Source organism: Durio zibethinus, chromosome 2 (genome assembly GCF_047325235.1).
Source record: "Durio zibethinus cultivar Kanyao isolate XHJ-2024 chromosome 2, ASM4732523v1, whole genome shotgun sequence".
NCBI classification, from domain to species: domain Eukaryota; kingdom Viridiplantae; phylum Streptophyta; class Magnoliopsida; order Malvales; family Malvaceae; genus Durio; species Durio zibethinus.
The window spans coordinates 11,050,577-11,056,217 of NC_143163.1; the positions used below are offsets into that span (position 1 = coordinate 11,050,577).

Below are 5,641 nucleotides of genomic sequence, written 5' to 3' on the forward strand. Positions count from 1 at the left end.
TTAAAATACAGTAAGTTTTTATAAAAATATTATGAAAATAATTTTTTTCATAATATATTTTAAATGGAGATCATTTTTTATATTAAAAACATGGTTTTTTTAAATTTCAACAAAAATTGTGTTTTTTAAATTAAAAACATGGTCTTTGTTATATTTTCAATAAAAATCATGTTTTTAATATTAAAAATGTGATATTTATTAAAAATATATTATAAAAAGTTATATTTTATTTTTTATATTTTCTTGTTAATATATTATGAGAAAGTTTATTTTTCAAAATTTTATAATTTTAACAAATACTACATTCTTTAGATTAAAATGTAGTCTTTGTTAACAAAACACTACATTTTTATGTAAAAACATAGTTTTTTTTTTAATATTTTAAACAAAGATATGGTCCTATTGAAATCCTTGAGAAACGATATGATTAAAAATATGGTATATTACACAAATAGTCACTTAACTATAAAGGTCATTTTAAAATGGTTCCAAAACTATTAAAATTTTTAATTTAGTCATTAATGTTTGAGTAAGTGTTTTTTTTGTCACTAAGCCATTAATTTCTAATAGAATCATAACTGCATATGCCATATATAATGTCAATTGCCACATGGGGTGTCCATGTCATCAAAAATACCACATGGCTAAAGTTGACATGTCATTAATAATAAAAATTAAAACACAATATGAAATAACTTTTCTCATTTTTTTCCTTCCAATAGTAAAATTTTTATTTCCTTTCTTTATCTTTCATTATCCCTGCTTTCCTAATCATCAATTTCCCTTTACTTCTAACAAGTAAACTAAAGATTAAGGCAATTAGGGTCATCATCAATAGCTAAAACACGCATATCAACTGAAAATCAATCATTGCCACTATCTTCATCATTAGAACCACCCATTTTTTTCCTTCCCCATCATTGATAAAATAAACAATTGAAACAATCCATGAGAAAACAAAGCAAAACCCAGATAGCCATATAGTAACAAATTTCAATTTTTTTAAATTTTATACATTGTTTTTAAAACCTTAAAACAAAAATGATAACCAAAACCTTATAAAAAACCTAGATAACTAAAATCTTAAAACAACCATAGTTATCCCCGCCCAAACCACCTTTTATCACCACAAAAAATCTCATTTTTTACCCCTAAAAAACCACATTCAAAACAAAAAAAAGTAAGAAAAAAATAAAATATCAACTTAATTAGCCAAAATAGGAAGCAAAACAAAGTACAAAAAATGAAAAAGAAAGAAGGTTTTGGGTTTGGCTTGTTCTAGAAGATTTTTGAACTTGAAAATTAGGGAAAAAAAAAGGTCAAACGTAGAGAAAAAACAAATTAAGATATGGTTCAATTTGGAGTGACAAAGGTGTATATTTTAGGTTTGAAATCACAGGACTAAATCCTAAATCTATGCTTTTCAAAGATTTGAAAAACAAAAAAACTAATTGAATGAGTGAAAAGAAAATGAAAAAAAGGTATAAAGAAATGTCCTTTTTGGCATTTTTGGTGCCAACCAACGACGATCGAAATAGTAAATGTGGATCGAAAAGTAGGTTTCTTGAGTTTTTTTTATAATTGTGCCTATATTTTAGAGAGAGAAAATAGAGAAAAGGAAGAAAGAATTGGGAGGAGAGAAGAGAAAAACCAAAAAGTAAAAATTTTTTAAAAAAAAGCTAACTTTTTTACACAATAAGCTAGTGTAGCATTTAACAGTTGATGTGGCATGTCTAATCAATATTCTGTTAAAAATTAACAGCTAAGTGACAAAAAAAACACTTATTCAAATGTTAGTAACTACATTGAAAAATTTAATAGTTAGTGATCATTTTAAAAAGAACCATATAATTAAGTGACTATTTATGTAATTTTTACATTTAAAAACATGATTTTTGTTGAAAATATGAAAAAATTATTTTCAAAATTCAACAAAAATGACATTTTTAAAATAAAAAATTTGGCATTTGAAAAAAATATATGAAAAAAATTATTTTTCAGAATTCAGCAAAAATGACTAAGATAAAAAATACAATCTTTGTTAAAACTATAAAAAAAATTTTAGAATTCAATAAAGATAACTTTTTTTAAGATAAAAAAACACAATCTTTATTTAAAATAAAAAAATATTTTTAGAATTCTTTAATATATTTTGAAAAATAAATAATTAAAAATAAGACAACGTATTATTCAATATTGAATATTATAAATGCCATATGTTATTTATATGTTATTTACATATCACGTGTTATAAGTGTCACGTATTACTCATGTGTCATAAAAACTAATATAAAAAAAACTTTATTAAATAATCTTATATTCATCTAAATCAAATATAAAAATATTATATTTTTTAAATTAATAAAATTTAAAAATCACTTTTTTTTTTCAGTATCACTTTTCTCAAAATCAAATTTCCTTCTGAAATATATAAAAATAAAAGTCTCCTAAGTTATTTCAAGTATTAGTATTATCGTACCTCTTAAGTTCTTAATAATCCCCACTCATAAAAGGCCTCATTTCTTCAGTGATTAGGTCAAGAGTTGTTGAGAACTGTAATTTACGCGTATTAAAATGGCGTAAATGGGTGGTAACCACATTTATTACTTTATGTGAATAACTAAAGCATTAAATCCACGTTTTTGCCATTAATTAAAGTAAAGTAGCAAATTAAAGCTAAAATCTCTATTAATTCGTCTCACTATCTATCCATGTTTTCTCTTTAGGTTTCTCATTTTCAATAACATGGCTCAAGATTTGTTTAAGTAAAAGATTGAATTCTTTTTTTCTTGTTCTGTCTCCCATTTATTCTTTATTGAGTGAGCATTTATATTTCCATATCACTTTCTTCATTTCTTTTTCTGGGTTATTTTTGTTTCAAAGTAAGCTTCTTTATCTCTTCTTTTTGAACTTTTATGTATTGAAGTATCTAAAAACTTAGACTCCAAGTAGATTATTTTTCTACTTTTTCATTACCCATTTTTAAGGTTTGATTAGTGATTAGATCTGGGGGTAATTTAGGTGCAAAAAGCTACGTTTTATTCACTATATGCTAAATCTAATTGCTATTTTTTTCTTGAATTGTTTTTGTGACGATTACTGTTTCATGCCATATTTGCTTGTAAATATGTTTCCCTAATTGCATTTAGTGTGTTACTTTCAGTTGATTAACCAACTTGATGCTTATAGCATCAGGTTTTACTTTAATATCCATTTATTTTAATCCCTTTTTTTGAGTTTTTCATATCTTCATTTCAAATTTGAGAGTTTTTCCTATTGATAGCTCTCTACTTCATGTCAAAATAATAATATTTTTGCTTGGAACCCATGTTTTGTTTTGAAGAAAAGTTGACCTCAGATTAAATGTTTTTCATACATTTAAAATGGTTTTCTTTTTGAACCTTCATGCTTCTTTTTTATCCTATTTCCTGATAACATTGGTTGGTTTTTGCTTGATTTTTCACATATCTTAGGTTGGTTCTTTAGTTAACTCAGAGGTCGAAAGATTTTAGGTTTCATTAGCCAAAATGAGAAAGTTATATAGGAAACTTGTGTTGATAAGAAACCCATTGACAAATGTGAGGAAAAATATCAATTCGCATTCAACAAGGGTGTTTAGCAATAAAAAATGGATTATCCCATTTCTTGGAAGCTTACTTGTATCAATTACTTTGTTTTTCACTATCATTTTTAGGTTGTTCAATACTTTTTATGGGGGAGATCAGTTGCCATATGACATTATTTCCTTTGCAATAATGGATGTATTTTGTAGAATTAGATTTAAAGAAATCATTTAACATAAGTGGCTATTTAAATGTGTAAGCACCTAGACTAGCATATCTTATTTTAGAGACAAAAGGAAATGGTCATAGGATGATGAGACCTCGTAGATAATGTATCACCTAAGAAATTAGTATGTTTTGCATTTGGATCTTGAGACTCCTCCATGTGAAAGGTTGAGACTGACAAAATATAGTAAAGATTGATCCAACTTTTTGTGAAGTGGAGAATGTGTGCGTAATGGCACAATCCAACTAGGTAACATTCAAAGGTCTTACAATGATTGCGGGTACTCTTCAAGCAATTGCAATACTGTTGAAAGAGAACTTCGAGTGGGATTGGTTTCTAAACCTGAATGCCTCTGATTACCCCTTTGTGACTCAAGATGGTTAGTGCTAAAACTTTGGCTCTTTATCTTTTCATTAATAAAGGCTTTCCTATAGGTATAAGGGTTTAAAGAACATTGCTATGCTTATAGTATGAATTTTAACTCAAGGTTGTTAGTGAACTTTGCTTACGACCACCTATTTTTATTAGAATTACATGAATTCTTTGTAGCAATTGTAATATAAATAAACTTGATTTTGTTTATATGTAACCCTCTTGAGCTTCTTTCCTAATTAATTATATAAGCAATTTATAACTTAAGGTTTAGATTATGAAAAGAATTTTAAAGAATGTGAAAATTTTTAATTTAAGTTTTACTAAAAATTATTTTTATGAGAAGGCTTAATCAATAGTCTAATGAATTTTGGATTTCACTCAATCCAATGGACTTTTTGAATGAATTAACTAGTACAATGGGGCTCTCGCAGTTTTGTTTAATCAACATAATATATGTGTTTTCAAACATTAGGCTGATTTTTGTTAGTTTCTGCTACCTGGCCTTTGCATAAGCTAATTTGAGAAATGTTTGAGTGCTCTTATGATTGTCACTTGTACTATCATGTTGGTTATATTTATGGGTTAAAATGTGTGAAGAAGCTCCATTTGCATGTTTCTTCTTTTCATTACAACATGCATTTTTTATTGAGTTATGGAGTGTTTCCATAAACTTAAAGATGTGTTAAAAGGTTTGTGCTATTTCTAGCTTGTTTACTGAAGAATATTTGATATGTGTTTTGATTTTATAGTTTTGCTGCATGTTTTCTGGAATTTTCAAGAAATCTCAATTTCATTAAATATACACAGATTACTGGCTGAAAGCTATAAGATTAATACCTTATATACATGCCACTCTTGAATATCCCTTTTCTTATCCCCTAATGTCACTCACTTGCTATGTGTATTTATGTGCTTTTATAGGAACCAGAGAGCAAAACCAATCATAGTTTATCCAGGCTTCTACTTATTGAAAAAGTTTGAGTTGCTTGGACCACACAACGTCTATCACTGCCCACATCTTTCAAGTTGTATACAAGTTGGTTTTTATTTTTCCTTATTATTTTTTTGGAGCACATCATACCCTATATTGTATCAAATCATTGGTAGATTGCTTGCCCTTCACTGCTTTTGTTTTTTCAAAGGTCATAATGCATTTATGTCAATTTGTGTTATCTTGAAATCTTAAATGGTGTTGTATACTTATAGGGTTGATATGGTATTAGTTGATGTTAATATGCCAAATAAGGATCACGTGTAACAATTTATATTTTAAGCATAAGACATAAGGTGCATTTATTTGCTTTGCTAATAGTCAATGTTGAAATTGAATGTTCTTGCTGAGCGTTGTGGGTTGGTCCAATCCATGCTTATTCCTTGGAGTAAGAAACTTGTTTTTTGCATTTTAGCATAAAGTCTTCTATGTTAAGGTTCCTTCCTATCCTAATTTTATTGTAGGGAATTAAAAAGCATTAATCAG

At 26.9% G+C, this 5,641-nt stretch overlaps 1 pseudogene; it reads left to right on the forward strand.

Moving 5' to 3' along the window:
* Nucleotides 1–3,353: 3,353 nt before the first annotated feature.
* On the forward strand, nt 3,354–4,652 carry LOC149519995 (beta-glucuronosyltransferase GlcAT14B-like; annotated as a pseudogene).
* Nucleotides 4,653–5,641: the final 989 nt, after the last annotated feature.